This window comes from Ambystoma mexicanum, chromosome 13 (assembly GCF_040938575.1).
Source record: "Ambystoma mexicanum isolate Mex_15411 chromosome 13, UKY_AmexF1_1, whole genome shotgun sequence".
NCBI lineage: Eukaryota > Metazoa > Chordata > Amphibia > Caudata > Ambystomatidae > Ambystoma > Ambystoma mexicanum.
In genome coordinates, this window is record NC_090938.1 from 444,739,662 (window position 1) to 444,756,348 (window position 16,687).

At 45.7% G+C, this 16,687-nt stretch overlaps 1 protein-coding gene across 2 annotated transcripts in view; it reads left to right on the top strand.

Moving 5' to 3' along the window:
• The window catches only part of TMEM98 (transmembrane protein 98), a 418,722-nt gene that overhangs the window by 244,164 nt on the left and 157,871 nt on the right, over positions 1-16,687 (top strand). The gene's annotated exons all lie outside the window — the stretch shown is intronic.

The following is a 16,687-nucleotide window of genomic DNA, read 5'->3' on the forward strand; positions in this document are numbered from 1 at the left end:
TACTGCAGCTTGTATCATTGGTAGCACTACTCTATTACTACCACTGGTGCTACCAATATTTCCCACACATTTGTCAGAATGACCGAGTATAGCTCGGGAGCCTGAACCAAACAAGTGGAGTTATGGGGCGTCATCACCCATCCCAGAGAAATTTTTTTGATAATGGGTTTAAATGGCGCATATACTGCACACTTTATGTAAAACATTGGGTAATAAGCCAGGCAGTTTTTAATTTGTTTTTGGAGATTAATTCATTAAAAATATCCAAAGATATAAGTTACCAACAGTACACAGAAGCATTTCCCAATGCATTTTCATGATACCTTTGCCCACAATATATGCCAGCATCAAAACAGTTTCACGCTCGTTGTGCCCCTACCTTTCTTAACATGCTGCCTGCACCAATATATGCCAATATTCCTATATAAGAACATATTCATGGTTGCTTTGCGCATAAAGCCATCAATGAGGTCTCAGAGCGCTGAAGTAACAGAATACCTCATTATCCCGCAGATTGGTACTCAATTTATCAACCTCGAAAGAATGAAAGGCTCAATTAACCTTGCTGGGATTCGAACTTGCCACATCATGCTTCACACAGAGATCAGGGGTGAGCACTTAGTTCACTTTGCTATCTGACTGGCTAAGGAAGTACAAGATAGGATAAGAAAACATGTACAATGTGGCTCTGCCAATATATGGTAATATCTCCACGTAGGAACATACGCCTGTTGGCTTTGCCATTAAAAATGCCATGCCACTAAAATAAAACATGTCCAAACTGACTGCACCAATGTAGGCCAATCTAGACTCTAATAACACATGTTTGTTTTACCGTTAATATCAAGTAAAGTAGGCCATGCCACATTAAGTAATTATAGCCAGACTGGCAACAGCAAATTATATTAGTCTAGCCACGAAATAGCATTTATCATGTTTGCTTTATCATAGAAGCCCAGTAAAAAATGCCATGCCACATTAAGAAATTATAGCTAGACTGGCTGCACCAAAATATGTCAGTCTGGCCACTTAGTTATACTTATCATGCTATCATGCTTTCTTTATCATAGATGGCCAGTACAAAATTCCATGCCACAGTAAGAAATTATAGCTAGACTGACTTACCAAAATATGCCAGTCTAACCAGTTTATAACACTAATCATGCTTGCTTTATCATAGATACCCATTTAAAAATGTCATGCTCTAGTGTGATGTTCCACCGCATGCCCACCAAAATCATAGCCGCCACCCAGCACAAACACAACCGTACATTTACATAAGATTCACTCACTCATTCACACACAGAATTCCCTTGGTTATTTACAAACTCATCCGTACACCATACATTCACTTAATCACGTGCGCACCCAGCCACCCATTCATCATACTCTCACTCATTCATACACGATCACATAACATACATTAAAATTCATCTTACCTTCAGCCCTGGTCCAAACTCTGCTCCTTGCCACTGGTGCCTCCCAGGAAAGCCCTCTGACACCCACGCAGAATGAATAGGAACCAGAAAGCAAAGAGCAGTTCCTGGTTCTTGCAAATGCATGCAGGAACCAGAGCACTCCAAACTCAGCTCTCCTGACCATCTGAATTTGCAGGAAGGTCCAGGAGTTCCCCCGTGTATATTTAGAGTCGCAGCCTGCATCCCAATAAGCCATGCCATATTGGGGAAGCAAAATTCCCCCAGCCTTGCATTGTCCATTGGACATGCATGCCAGAGAACAGGAACTTTCAAGCAGAAAACTAAACTACGTCCTCTTTGCCAGTTTAAGCCAGCCCAGGAGCACTCACTCCATGGGTTGAAGTACTGACGAGTGGGCACCCTGTCTCCCATTATGGATGAGCCACCCCTGCATTTAAGTTTTTCTCAAGATTTTTCTATCCCCTCCACCCCAACCCGGTACAATGATTCATCAGCCTCTTTATTAAATTTCTCATCAATGGCTCATCACCTTCTGATTCAGGGTCCTATCACCCTTTGAGCTAGGTTCTTTGCTGTCTCTAATTCTGGGTATTCTCCCAAGTTCAGGGTCCTCATCTATCCCAACGCCTTTCTTAGTTCCATGAGTTCTCTTGGTCGTGGTTTCACTTCTCTGGGGTTCACGAGTTCTCCACAAAAACGCCTGTCTCTCATCTGTTGTTCAGACTTTGTCTCCCTCCTTTATGGCAGCCCCCTCCCACATGACAAACCAGTTGTCACTGGCAGGTTTCAAGTAAGTGGGTGCCTCCTCCAAAAGTAATCCTGGCTTCTACAGGAAGTTAAGAAATGGCTTGCCGCCATTTTGGAATCTGTTCATGGACCAGTGGCTTCGCATCCTGCTATCAGATGCTGTTGTGACCACCAGCCACTGTCTGTGCCTCAGTGCCTCACTCTGGTTGACACACAGTGCTTTGGGTTTCGTCGCAAGTAACTCTTGCTGTGGTTTGTGGCAATTTGTTAGAGGACCACAGTAACATGATGGTCATTGTCTGGGGCATCCATGATACCACTTTCAAATGTCCTGTGTGCATAGGGCACAGCTATTTTTTTGCCTCAAGTGCATCTCACTGCTTGCTCCCAAAAATATTATGAGAGCCTGGCCCATAAAGGTTGTCTTATCTTGGTCATCTGTTAACAGGCAACGTGAGAAATCACTATCAGTGAGAATAGTGCGTAGCAGAAATCGAGCAGTTATATCCCCTGTGCTCATTCACCAGGACATGAACTCTCTGCTCCTTTATTGTATGGAGTTTCATCTCTCTGCATGCTGTGGAACGTTCACGTTCTGCTAGACCCGCCTTAATAAGTCACGTTTATCATCACGTGTATATCTTTTCTCATGAAGTAAATGAAAATCCCACGCTCCACCATCAGGGGGCAGACTCGGCTTACATTTATATTTAGGGAACAGCTTTAACAGAAAAGCTGAGAATCTGATCTGTGTAGCTGCTCGCATTTCTAACGCAGTGCCTGCTATTAACGGTGCTGTTTTTTTTCTCAAAATATCACTGTCTTTCTCACACGAACTATTATCATCGGGGCGGTGGCGAAAACGCAGATAGAAAGAAAAAAAACATTACATATAGAAACGGAATAGGCAAATATTCCACTCACAGAAAGTTACAAAATGGAAGCACCAAATTAATATTTAGGCAGTGATTTAAAAATATATTATGAGCATTTCAGCAGGTGTATTGTATGCTCCCTTAACAATGTCACTTGGACACAAACTACGTAATGACAAGTTTACTACGCAGGGTGGCATTGATGTAAAACGTTTCCTTCCCCTGGTGACAACTTGCAATGCGAATTCTGCATCAAAATTGACCTGAAAGATGTGGCCATGACAGTTACATAAACGTTTTAAGAAAGCTCTTTGGTAGAACGGTTGTTGCGCTGTCAATCAATCAACAAAGTTTATTTCGGATTGTTAAACATCCATGAAACCATCACAATCAGTCACATTTCATATACTCCATAAAATAGATTACAAACATCAAAAACAGTTTACAATCCTTATGACAATACAACTGCCAACACCCAGCATTCTAACATATACAACAATGATTAACAATGCATTCCTGCCACAGACGATTAAAGTGGTTCATCACCGCCACCCCCCAATTTGCTACGTCTCCGCCTGGTGTTTTTTTTAATAACTAGCGAAAGCAAACAAAACAGCCAACTTGGTTGAGCTTAGCAAAAACACCATTACCTCCACGTCCACTCTTCCTCGTCCCAGTACTTACTTCATGAGGCACCCGCCTCCGACACAGGACCTTCTTCTATTTCTTTAAATCCCTATAACTCCTCCCCCACATCCATGTCACTCAGTTTAAATTTTTCCTGCCTCCGGCAGGTTGGACTTTTTCTTCCCGGTGCGGGGCACCAGGGAGCACCGATTGCTGGCCCCCTGGGGGGGGCTGTGTGGCGGGGCCCTCGGCTCCCTCAGGTGCGGCACTGCTCCTGGGCCCCCGGCGGGGATTGGGGTCACAGTTGAGCTGGATTGCCTCGCTCGGTTCTTTGCTGGGCTCCGGACCGCAGCGTGAGCATTGTGTCCCGGGTCCTGCACGGCCCGGGGGAAGGTAAGGAGAGGGGAGGACTGGGCTTGGTGTTTTTCCCCTCTCCTCCTGTTTTGGCCATCTTGATTCGACTTGGCAGTGTGGGCTAGCCTTCCCTTTTGTTGTGAGGCCTCTCTGCTTCTTGTCGTGGGGTCACAGTGGCAGAGAGTCTTTGGGAGTGCGGGGGCTCTGTTCTGTCACGGGCATGTCACATACCACCCGCTCCTCAGACACACACAGCACAGGATGCACCGGATGTTGGCTGCATTATCTGGGGGAAGGTAAGGAGAGGGGAGGACTGTGCTTGATGTTTTCCCCTCTCTTGCTGGTATGGCCATTTTGACTCCTTCAACATGCCGTTTTCCTCGTGCTTTGTGTGCACATCTTTATTGGAAATTATGGCAAGCACTTGGCAGTATGGGCTAAGCCTTCCCTTTTGTTGTGAGGCCTCTCTGCTTCTTGTCGTGGGGTGACTGTGACAGAGTATTTGAAAGTGCGGGGGCTCTGTTCTGTCGCAGGCATGCCACATACCACCCGCTCCTCAGAGACACACGGCCCAGGATGCACCGGATGTCAGCTGCATTCTCTGGGGGAAGGTAAGGAGAGGGGAGGACTGTGCTTGATGTTTTCCCCTCTCTTGCTGGTATGGCCATCTTGACTCCTTTGAAAGGCCGTTACCTCGTGCTCTGTGTACACATCTTTATTGGAAATGATGGCAAGCACTTGGCAGTATGGGCTAGCCTTCCTTTTTTGTTGTGAGGACTCTCTGCTTCTTGTCGTGGGGTGACTGTGACAGAGTATTTGAAAGTGCGGGGCTCTGTTCTGTCACAGACATGTCACATACCACCAGCTCCTCAGACACACACAGCCCAGTATGCACCGGATGTTGGCTGCATTCCTTGCTTGCTGCCTGTGAATACGGCGCAGATTTTGGACACATCTGCAAGCGGCCGGAAGGGTACCGGCCTGGCATAGTCTACACTTCGGGTTCGAGTCTCAGCGGTGCTGACTCGGTCCTTCATCCTTCCTAGACCGATGTATTGGAACGATTTAGAGCATGGGGCTACCAGCTACTGGATACAGGGCTCAAGCCACCTCTCAGTCATGTGGTGTGTTAGTGGTGTGTTTGGGTCTGTGCTAGCTATGGACGCAGACTCCTTGTCCTGTCCTCTTCCTCTAAACTGCGCAAGGGAAAGTCAAAGGAGTTTGATTTGCTTTTCCCTTGTCCGGCATGGGATTATGGAAAATGATCATGGAAGTAACGGCCATGCAGGGGGTTCCCAGTGTCTCTTCTTTTAGGCCCTGGGTCCTCCGGTGCTGACGTGTTGCTTTCACGCCTCCTCTCAGACTTGTGGGAAGTGATAGGGCGCATGGTGGCACATGTCTGTGCTTAGAGGGGTTCTCAGAGCCCCTGGTGCCGGTGGAGGGGGATGTCACTTCAGTGGGTTTTCCAGTATAGGCATACCTCAGGTAGGGGGTTGCCTTTGATGTCGGCTATCCGGGATGGATTGCTTTGCCCCGCTTTGTGACAGTACTCTGCCCTTTTGACGCCAGCCTGGTGGCTCCTCTGTCGGCTGAGGGGGCCATAGTCTGCTGGACTTCTGGCCTGTCCAGTATCTTCCTTTTGATAGGTCAAATCTTTTTGTGGGCTGACAAGCATGCTGTTATATTGTGGCGCAGGCCTGTTTCAACGTCCTGTGATTTCCCTCTGGTGCAAGTGCAGTGACTGGCGGTTTTCCCTGGCTCCTCGTCTCTATCTTCTCGGAGGTGTATGGGACCGGTGGGGTTCGGCTTCCTGGGTAATGGGCTCCTTCTGGAGGGGGTATCAGTTGCCGTTCCTGTCTCCTCCTGTCCAGGTTTGCATGGTTAGGACTTTGGTACCCAGCTCACGGTCCAAGTAGTTGGCCATGGGATCCGTTCTCTCCGAACGGTTGTTGTGGGTTACCGTCTTGCCTGTTCCTCTCCCTGTTCAGGGTCAAGTTTTCTACTTGCGGGTGTTCCTGGTCCCTATGCCTTCTAGGATGTGTCACCTGCTTATGGGTCTCTGCACTGCTTGTCCGGACGTCTGGGGAGAGCGTACTCTGGATGTTGTGCAGGGGGGGCGCTTGCTGGCTGTTCTGGGCTGGGTTCTCAGAAGGCAGTATGTCTCGACTCACCTGTTGCTGAAGTTACGGGGCACGTGGCGTCTTGCATGTTTTCCAGTTCCTTGAGCCTGTCTTCGGTTACGTCTCCTGGTGTCTTATACTCTCTCCCACTGGCTCCCGACATCTCGGCTTTCGTAGTTTTGTTTTCAGTGACCCCAGCGCTGCGAGTGTCCCTGCTATGGTGGCGGGGGGTTTCAGGTCTACAGGCTGAGGTGTGCATGGTCCTTCCTCCTGTGACCTCTCCTACTACCAACACCAGCAGAAAGGGTATACATTGGGGGTCCTCTCAGCTCAAGGGTTGTGAGATCTGGGGAGAGCCGGTGATCATCCAATTGGCAAGAGTTGTGCCATTGTGCAAGCTCTGGTGTACTTCGAGGAGTTGCTGGACGGTCGGCGGTTTTTGGTCCGATCGGACAATACGACGGCCTTGGCATATGTGAACTGCAAAAGGGGTTCCGGCTGTTCCTTGAATGCTCTGGCAGCGCTGATGGGCACCTGGGAGGAATCTCATCTGGTGTATCTGTCCACCCTTCTGATACGTGAGGCCAGCAATGTTCAAGCGGATCTTCTCAGACGCTGGTTTTCACTCCTCTGCAGAACTGGTCCTGTTGGCCCAGGTCTTTGCGGTGTCCTGTGTCAGATTAGGGTCCTTGGTTCTAGACCTGTTTGCATCCCCGGCCTCAGCAGAAGTTCCCCTCTTCTGCTCTCGGTTTCAGGTTGAGGGGATTGGGGGATGGACGCCCTCTCTGTACAGTGGCCTTGGGGTTTTCCTTTATGCCTTTCCGCCTATTCCCCTTCTGCCCCGGGTGGTTTGGCGCATCTGAATGTCCAGAGTGACTGTGTTGTTGTTAGCTCTGTTCTGGTGCCTCCGGAGTTGGCTCCCCTCTCTGTTGGAGCTTCGTTCCTAGGAACCTTGGCTGGTTCCGAGGTGGCTGTGTCCCCTTCAAGGGGATCTGCGGTTAGAATTCCACCGGATGCAATGGGCGGTGTGGCTATTGCTCAGTCTAGGTTGATATCTCAGGGGTTCTCAGATCCTGTAGTTGAGTCCAAATGGATGCTCTTAGACCCTCCACTCTGAAGGTGTTAGGCAGACATTGGGGCCATTTCCGAGACTGGTATGGGCAGTCTGGGATCCCTCCCCTGCGTTCTGGCCTCTGCTATCCTTCGGTTCCTCCAGGAGGGGTTTTGACAGGAGCCTGGCAGTTTTTCCAGGCTTCGCTCTCAGCGTGCCTCCATGAAATTCCTTTTGGGGGACTCTGACGGTTGGGGAGGTGTTGGTGGGGAAGTTGATCCAGGGTTTTTCTTCTTCCCTTCCTTGTGCTGATAAAGGGTTTTCCTTTTGAGATCTCCCTCTTGTATTACGGTTCCTTCACGGGCCTCCTTTTGAGCCCATTTCCGAGATTGATATCAAACATCTTACACTGAAATCTGCTTTTCCTATTGCCCTCACTTCTGCCCGTAGGCTTGGGGAGATTGGGGCTCTCTTATGTCACGCTCCTTTCCTGAGGGTGCTGCCAGACTCGGTGGTGCCGGGGTGTGGTCCGAAGTTTCTCCCTTCAGTTGTCTCTCGGGTTTCACACCTCTCAGGGTCTGGTTCTCCCTGACTTCTTTCATGATCCAAGAACGCCTGAGGAGGTGGCTCGGCTTAACATTGATGTCCGGCGGTACGCGTTGGAGTATTTGGCTTGGTTTGCCTTTTCCACCAATCTGATAGTCTTCTGATTGCTTGTGGTCTGGCTGGGGCTGGACATAACGCATCTGTGATCTCTAGGGCCTATGTGGCTTCTGGCCTGCCTGTGCCTGCGCACAATCAGGGGCGGTCTACCAGGGGTTTCGCGGCTTCCTGGCCCGAAGTAAGGAGGGTTTTTCTCTGCAAGAGATTTGTATGGCTGCCGCCTTGGCTGGTCTAGGCATTTTCATCAACCGCTATGGGTTGAGTTTCTCCCACTCGGGGGTTGGTTCCTTCGTGGTTGGAGTTTTTGTCTGTGGGGATGTGATTTAAGAGTTATTGTGGGTGTGTTTTGCTGCACTGTTTTTGGCTCTGTCTCATTGGGACCTTTTCCCCGTTGATGCTTTGGTATACCTCATGAAGTAAGTACTGGGACGAGGAAGAGTGGACGTGGAGGTAATGCTCTGATTACTTACCGGTAATCTTCATTACTCCTAGTCCTACTCTTCCTCGTCACAGTACTGACGACCCTCCTCACCCTCCCTGCGGGGAAAGTCCCATGCTCCGGCTTGGTAATATGAAACTGAGTGACATGGATGTGGGGGAGGAGTTATAGGGATTTAAAGAAATAGAAGAAGGTCCTGTGTCGGAGGCGGGTGCCTCATGAAGTAAGTACTGTGACGAGGAAGAGTAGGACTAGGAGTAATGAAGATTACCGGTAAGTAATCAGAGCATTCCCGGGAGATGATGGCCTATTCCACTTTCTCAAAGTGTATGAAACAAAAAAATGTAGCTTATATGCTGTGAAAAAGTGGGCAAGAACAATATACCAAACGAGTCACGGAAAGTCTCACAAAGCCTGCACCAGCATTTACAATCTAAACCTACCACAGTGCCTTTAGACCACTTCTGCAACACTGCCTTTACTGGGCGTATATTAAATAAAGTTTTAGCAAGAAGAGGTCTATGCAAAGGCAGGGACAACTGCAGCAAATATGCTGCAGGCCCGTCCACAGGAGCTAAAGGAAGTAGCTGTGATTTTAAAATCACATGATCTTCCCTCATAGAGGCCAGATATTGCATTGCCCCCCATTTTGCCACCGCATGAGACACCGCCCCAATTCTAACTGGGTCATGAAACTTGGAAGTGAGGTACACCTGTCTCGGGAGTATAGCTCAGGGGCAATGTGCTCGCCTTGGAAGCAAGACGACATGGAGCAGCACAGGTTCGATCCCCGGGTCTGCGCTTAGAAGCCTTTGGGTATTATAAATAACCTATCATATCATTCTAAATTCTCCTTTACAGCATGGGAAGAAGCGGGCATCCCATGCCGTAAGGGAGAATGTAGGACGTGCCTCACTTCCACCCAGGGTGTGGAATGGGCCCTACCTCTTCCCATGATCTAGTGGAGGGTGTAGGATGGGGCCCACTAGGAGAATGTAGGGATTGGCCCTACTTCAATCTATTTTCGACAGGCAGATGAAACTATAATTCATGGTGTCTGCCCCGCCCCAGCCTCCATACCATCTAAACGAGAGGACGCCATTCATGGGGTTAGCGCCTTCCCTGCCTAAATATCGCAAGTACGAGGGACGCTATTCACAAAGGCAACCCTACCAACCTTATCCTGGAACGATTGAAGAAGAGATGAATCTGTAAGCTCAAGAAGATATGAACATGCTGTAACTGAAGATGACAAGAGCCGGTGACCCCATTGCCAGACTGGCACAAGACACGAAACAAGATACAAACTCTCAATGTAGATATATGGACACTAGGTCAAACTCACATTTAAACATGGAGAATGTTACCTGCATTCAATAGACACTAGAAACATATCATAATCAATGTATCCGTTGAAACGCAAGACGAATAAGAATACACATAAAAGCTTGGTTAACACAGAAGTGCAGCAGGAACGACTGGCCATTTTGTAGAAAACGGATGGCGCTGATATGCTAGAGTGAATGGCAGAATACAAGGACACCTCATAGCTGCAGAGAAAATCAATTTGCTGAATAAGCTGAAACACAGAACTGCACAGAAAAAACACGGGGTACCGAGCCCCCTTCCTAGGTTATTGCAGAAAAGGGAGGGTCAGCTAGCTATAAAGTAGAACAGGAGATAACAATTGCCAAGTGCAAGACATATTTCTCTTAGATTACGTAAAAGAACAAACAACCTTCGAATGTCAGGTGCCGGGTAATTAAAAACTTAAGGGTGCATGAAGAGTAGGTCGACCAAGTCTCTAGTAGCCGAGGAGAGTAGTGACATGCATATTAATAGCAGCTAAATTCATGGAAAAAGCTGAGCAGAAGCATTCAAAATATGGTCTTCTCATACGTGACTTATGATTAAAGTGTCCATTTACTAGTGCCAGACACAGATATGCACCCGCCTCAACTCCCTAAAAGTTCCCGGAACAGAAATGCCGGACAAGGCCAAGTTCAAAGTAGTAGCTCTGGCTTGTGGCCTAGGAAATCGGGGATGGTGTCTCAGTTAATTTGAAGTAGTGGCTCCTTGCTGTCTCTCTCCCTACCACTTTATTTTGTTTGTGTGATGATGACCTGCCAAATGTCCAGGGTTGGTGAAGCCAGTACCAACCAATCATTGCTCACCAATAATGCTGTCTTGGCATTGCTGCAGGAGCCAATCAATTATTACTACGATGATTTATTTCTTGCATCGCTTTAGGGGTGGGGCCACCAAACTTCTATAGCCAATGAAAACACTGACCAGTAAACATTCTATATGTAGACAACTCCCTTAACCAATCCCATCTTCCCGTAGGTTTTTGTAAATGCAACTTCAATTATGACGTATTTATTGATTATAAGATTTTGCTTGAGATTAACCTTTTTGAGAGCGTGGAGATGTTTGGTGTTTACTGCTGTCCCTGTTTTATGCTGATTGTTAAGAAAACAGGCTGATACAATTACCTTGACTCATGACTTATTGCATGCAGGATTTCCTGGCATGTCTGTTCCGCTTAGGATTGGGAATTTCTAGCTCTCCATTACACCATTGTGAAAAGGAGGATAAAAGATGGGTTCCAATTGTTCCCATGATGGCAAGGATGTTTTAAGATGAGCCCAACCCCTTGCCAAGATGTCATTGAGGATTAAATACGGGCCCTACTGTTTCCCATGATGTTGAGGTGGATGTATGGTGGGACCCATTCTTGCATGCCTTACAGATGTTTCTCCCAAGAATTGATACAAAGATGTGTCTTCTTTGGGGCTTTTGTTGATTGCCTCTTCCTCTCTTTCCTGGTCTCTCATGAAGCCAGTGAAGTGACTCAATGCTAGCTCATAATTTTTCCCAACTGAACCACTTCTGTGCTTGGTCCTTTTCTGGTGGAATAGTTGGCTATTTCCAGTATTTCCAGCTTCCTCTGGTGGACTCTTCCATGCAAGACCTTGTGCTGCTTCTTCTGGAATATTGTTTTCTGTTTGGGAAATTTGCAGATGAGTACATTAAGTTAAGTGGCCTTATGGCCTTCCCTTTTGCAAATGATGTTGGCTTTGCTGTGCGTGGCTCTGTAAGGAAAAGCAGGTGGGGCTTGTTGGTGGGATAGTAGGCAAGGCCGATGCAGATACCTGTGGTGTTAATGGGTGCCGGTCGAAATCACCCGTTCGCTGTGTGCCTGTATGGAATCTCTGTGTTTAAGGGGAGGTTAGCTGGGGAAGGTTAACTGTAAGAGCGTCCCCATGGTTGAGAAGGTAGCAATGGGTGCAGTGGGGTTGTTGATAGCAGGTGGACAGGATTTGAATCTGCTTAGTGTATTAGACAATGTGTGATGTCTGATGCTGAGAGAGACTGGTATAGAGTTGTAGGATTGTAGTAGTTCAGAGTTAGCTAGGGAGGAATGATATGGGGGGGATTGCTATTATTTTATAAGTCGGATATTAGAGAGGGAGTGGGGAGGTGTGGGGGTTGGATCATGACTAAACGAGTTCTACAGGTGTAGTGGTAAAGCCCTTCCTTGGTTTCAGAGATTGTGGTCCAGTTCAGGGTCCCATGGAGAGGAGGTGGCCCCCTTATTGGTCACCTGCAGCTGTTCACGTGACAGGATGTGAAGCAGACCAAATTCATACTAAGATTTTGATTTGTCGGCTATATCGCCTGTTCACCTTAGGAGTGAGGCGGGAAGGTGGCATTGCGCTTCCCTAAGCGGGAAGTACTGCAGACTGGTCTCCAAAGTAGAGTGATTCTTTTGTATGGAGCAACCAGAGATGCTTATTGAGGGCGTTCCTGAGGCAATTGACTATATCTCTGAATTAAAGCCCAGGCATGGAATGTGTTGGATGTTAGCACTTCCAGCTGGATGGCATTGCTGGGTCCTTCATATCCCAGTGGTGTTGCCAGTAACATGTTTTCACCTTCTTTTCATGTTGATGTTGTGGCCCTGATTCAAGCTCCTATCCTTGTCTTTGTCTTGTCTTTTATTGCGGTGGATTTATTCTGATCCCAGGAATGTGCGGATTGTGAGTATCCTTTTGGCCAGAGACCTACTAGTGATTAACTTATCAGCAGCAGGTGATACTGCAGCATCTGTGATTTCATCAAAATATTGACTTCCTTTCCTCGTCGCCATCTGCATACTTTTCCCAAACTGGAAGATTTGCCAGGTCCTAGGCTTGGAGCTGTCAGTCTGGAGGGTTTGATTTTCATGTAGTCCCTTGTAAACTGCTTGGATTCCATATTATATGGAATAGAGCACATAATAGGGATTCACCTGGAATTTTGGAAAAACGTAAAAGTTTTCTTTTTGGACGAAATAATATTGATGTATAAACTAAACTAGTCTTGAAGTAGCAAAGTCATGGCCAGTGAGGTTAACAAAGATTCTGGTAAGGTACCACAGTGAATTACGTGCTTTCTTTTGAGGTGTGCTATCTGCAGCCAGGTGTTCGATCCCATCAGTCACAGGAGGATAGCTCAGGGGCAATGCACTTGCCTTGGAAGCAAGATAACGCAGAGCAACCCAGGTTTGTTCCCTGGGTCCGTGCTTAGAAACCTTTTGGGTATTAACCGTGTTATAAATATAACCAATATATAACCAATTACAATTACAACCAGTGAGGATTCATCCCTGAATCCTTCCAGGAATGCCAAGCTAGAGCACCAATAAATTGGCTTACATCGGCACGTATTACAGGGCTTACAAGCAGGAGGAATCTGGCATGAAAGCTAAATATTAAGATAATATAGAGATGGCTCTTGTTGACCCGAGGTCCATTTTCAAGCAGTGCGCAAGAGTAGGTAACTGGTCTGTTTCTTTGAGATTGAGGGATGAAAACAGTTGGTCGCCTGGAGGCCACCATGGGGAAGCGTATTGGGGAGGCAGCTTCCAGTCTCTTCACATGTGTGTGTGATGCCGAAAGGAGAGAGGCTTGACCTGGGTACAGCAGGTGTCTCCTAACTGTGTCTTAGAAGAGTAGTTTATGGAAAGTAACATCGAATCTATAATATTTTTATCTCAGGTGTGAGAGGGAGGGGATACATGAGGATTCTAGAGCATTTGTTAAAAGGTGTTCTACAGGGTTTATAGTTTTTTTTTCGAATGTCACATTTTCGAATGCCCTTTTCTCTACAGAAATATGCAGAATCTTTTTTTAAAAATGTTTTTTATTGTATTTTTTTATTTGGGGGGGAGGGTTCCCGCCCAAACCACCCGTTTTTTTATTTACACTTTTATTTTTACTAACTAAACCGAGAAAAAAAAAACAAAATAAAAAAAACACATTTGGAAAAAAAAAATTCCGGCAATTTTGTTTTCGACAATAAGGCATTCGAAAATGTGCATTCGACAATTTAACTGGATACCGTTCTACAGATTACACCCAAATGAAATATTTTACTCCTTACTGTGTGTATTATCTTCTGAAAATTTCCTAGCTCAAAACCTTTTCCATATATATTATGTTTAACATAACTGTAATCATATGGTCATTTTACTTCTATCGCTGAAAGAAGGAAGTGACATCAGAAGAAGAGGGGACATGCACTCTGCAGATCAATTTTAGCAGCAAAGAAAAAGCAAAGAATGAATTTCTTTTACTTCCCAAAAACAAGTTTACATAACCAGTAAATCTTCTAAATTCCATAGCAGTAGCAATGGTACCTATAGTAGGACTAGTAGATGCAGCACTCCTTAGAGTAGATGTAATAGCACTGTCAGCAATACTATAATTATTAGCAGTACTGCTAGTGTTACTACTACTAGTGCAATCAGTAATTCTACTAGTAGTTCTGAATACTATTTGTAATAGTACTAGCATTCCTACTGCTGTTATAACTATTTGAAGTATGAGTATGGCTACTACTACTGCTTCTAACAACACTGCCACCAGTACTTTAACTGCGAGTAGGAGCCTGTCTATCAGTATTAGCATTAATATAGCGTTAACCACCTGTTCCAAGGACTGGAACGGGTGGTAATGCCCCAGGGGCTGAGTGAGTGGTCCAAGCAAAGCGAGGGCTTTTAACGAGGGCCTGAGGACGTTACCACTTATTCCAGCCCTTGAAACTGGCAGTTAACGGTATTAGCACCCGTCCCATAGGCTCGGACGGGGCAAATTTAAAGTATTTTCTTTTTGTGAACTGGTCACCTTGCAACCTCCTGTTCATGGAAAGAAAATCCTTCACCAAGATGTCCATCATGGATTGCGAAGGTGGGGCTCCGTATTCGAGCCCCTCTTCCATTTCCATGGTGGCTGAAAAAGATGAAAGGAGAGAAGCAGCAGCTACGGTGGTGGCATTGGATGCCGTCGCAATGATGTAAGTGTGGATTGCGGATGGGGAAAAAAGGGACCAGCGGTGGAGGGACGAGGGTGGGGGAGGGAACTGGCCATCAGGCTGCTTGGAGCGCAGGCTAGATCGTCAGATTCAGGCTGGGTTTCCAGACTCCTGATTGGCAGGCTCCCCCCGCAGGTTGCTAATACTAGTACTATTGGTTGTGCTACCAATACAAGTACTACTACTACTAGTACTACTAATACTACACACATTATTATGCAAATCGAAATGAACAAGAGACTTTTCAAGCTCCATTGCCATTTCTATGGCAGCCATGTTGTTTGTAGTTTGTTTTCCTTGAGCTCAAACAGTTCACGCTCTCTGTGGCTATTACTTTTGTCCAAAAAAGGCACTTTTCACCAACTGTGGTATAATGATAGGCAGTGCTCCAGATAAGATTTTGAGGTGGGAGTATTTTACTCCCTATTTTTAAACTTTGAGAATAAATGTGATTTCAAGAGAGTAAAAAAGACTTTTCTCCTTTGCAAGAGAGCAACATGTATGTGACATCCAGCCGCCATGTGCAAAAACTGTTTGGAAATCTTTACCATGAGGCAGCTTTCTGCATTGTGACAGAATACACCTTTCATTATTTCTCTATGGTCGGGCTATTTGATGTCTCCTGTATTTATTTAAATGTTGAAAAAACAAAAACCTAGCTACTAACATAGTAAAGCACACATGAATTGTATTGTGTGTTTTAAGGTTCGATAGCAGAATTGTCTTTTGATGTTTAATCAAAGTCCTAATTTCCTGGAGCTATTACTACCTAATGGTATGCCACGGTTATAAAACAGTGTAGAGAGGCAATGACTCCATGCTAAATTCCATACCTAATCTCATGGTCAAACGGTTATTTATATAGCGCTTTTGGCAGAGTGCTGTACATAGAACATATTTATCACAATTATCACCAACCTGAAGTCGGTACTCCTTTATCGACCTTGAAAGGATGAGCTGACCTTGCCAGGATTCGAACCTACAACCTACAGATCATGCACAGATCGTAGCAACAAGCGCTCAATCGGCTGAGCCATCTCATTTGCTAACATCCTTCAGAGGTCGGTAAACAGAGTATCGACTGAGGTATAATAATCACAGTGCTTAGATGTTGGACGAACCATGTATGAAGCCTTACATAAAGTTAAATACCTATCTGGATTATCGCATTACAGGTTTTGCTGAGTTTCTATTTCAATTACAAATGTAACTTTCATTTGTTTGTTTTTGAACTGCGGTTGCACGACCTGGAGAGTCAGGTTTTGGATGTTTTAACTGTAGTCTTGAAGATATGAGAGGCTATAAGACATGTGATTGGTGTAATGACCATCATTCATTCTTGAGCAAAGACTCTGCTGCCAATTACCATTTATAGTAATGTACCCCATTGACTGAAAGGTTGAATGGATGTAAACTGGACCATGCATATTGTTCATTTTACACACTGTTTTAATAATTAGAGTGTACATTAAATTATAAGGGTACAAATTGTCTGTCTCTGCATGATTATGCACGCAGCACAGGAACTCTAGAAAATACAACTGTGCAATACTGGTTTGCTTTCATTGGGAAAAAAGCATCCTTTTTTAACAAAAGATTCATTCTCAATTGCTGCTTAGTTTTCCATCTTATTAATTACACAATCCTAAAATGCTGGGAAAATAAAATACACAGTGCTTGTTTGCTCCATGAGCATCTACACCCAACACATCAGAAGCTGAATGGCAATAAACCATTCCTTTTATCAAAGTGTGCAGTTTCTTTTTTTGAAAGGCTTCAGAGAAATACATTCTGTTTCAGAGGCTTTTCTCCATGGCTTGCAATTACATTCATGTAGATAAAAATCAGAAGAAGTGTTCTGATTTCTGTCAAGTAACCTGACCTTTGCGCTGCCCTCTGCTCTAAACATGTGCGCAAATGTACACAGGAAAATAATGAAGCTGTCATATTTACAAGACTTTCATGCCTAAAAAGGCCTGGTACGAACCTTATCTGGAGGCCTTGTAGGTTCTGTC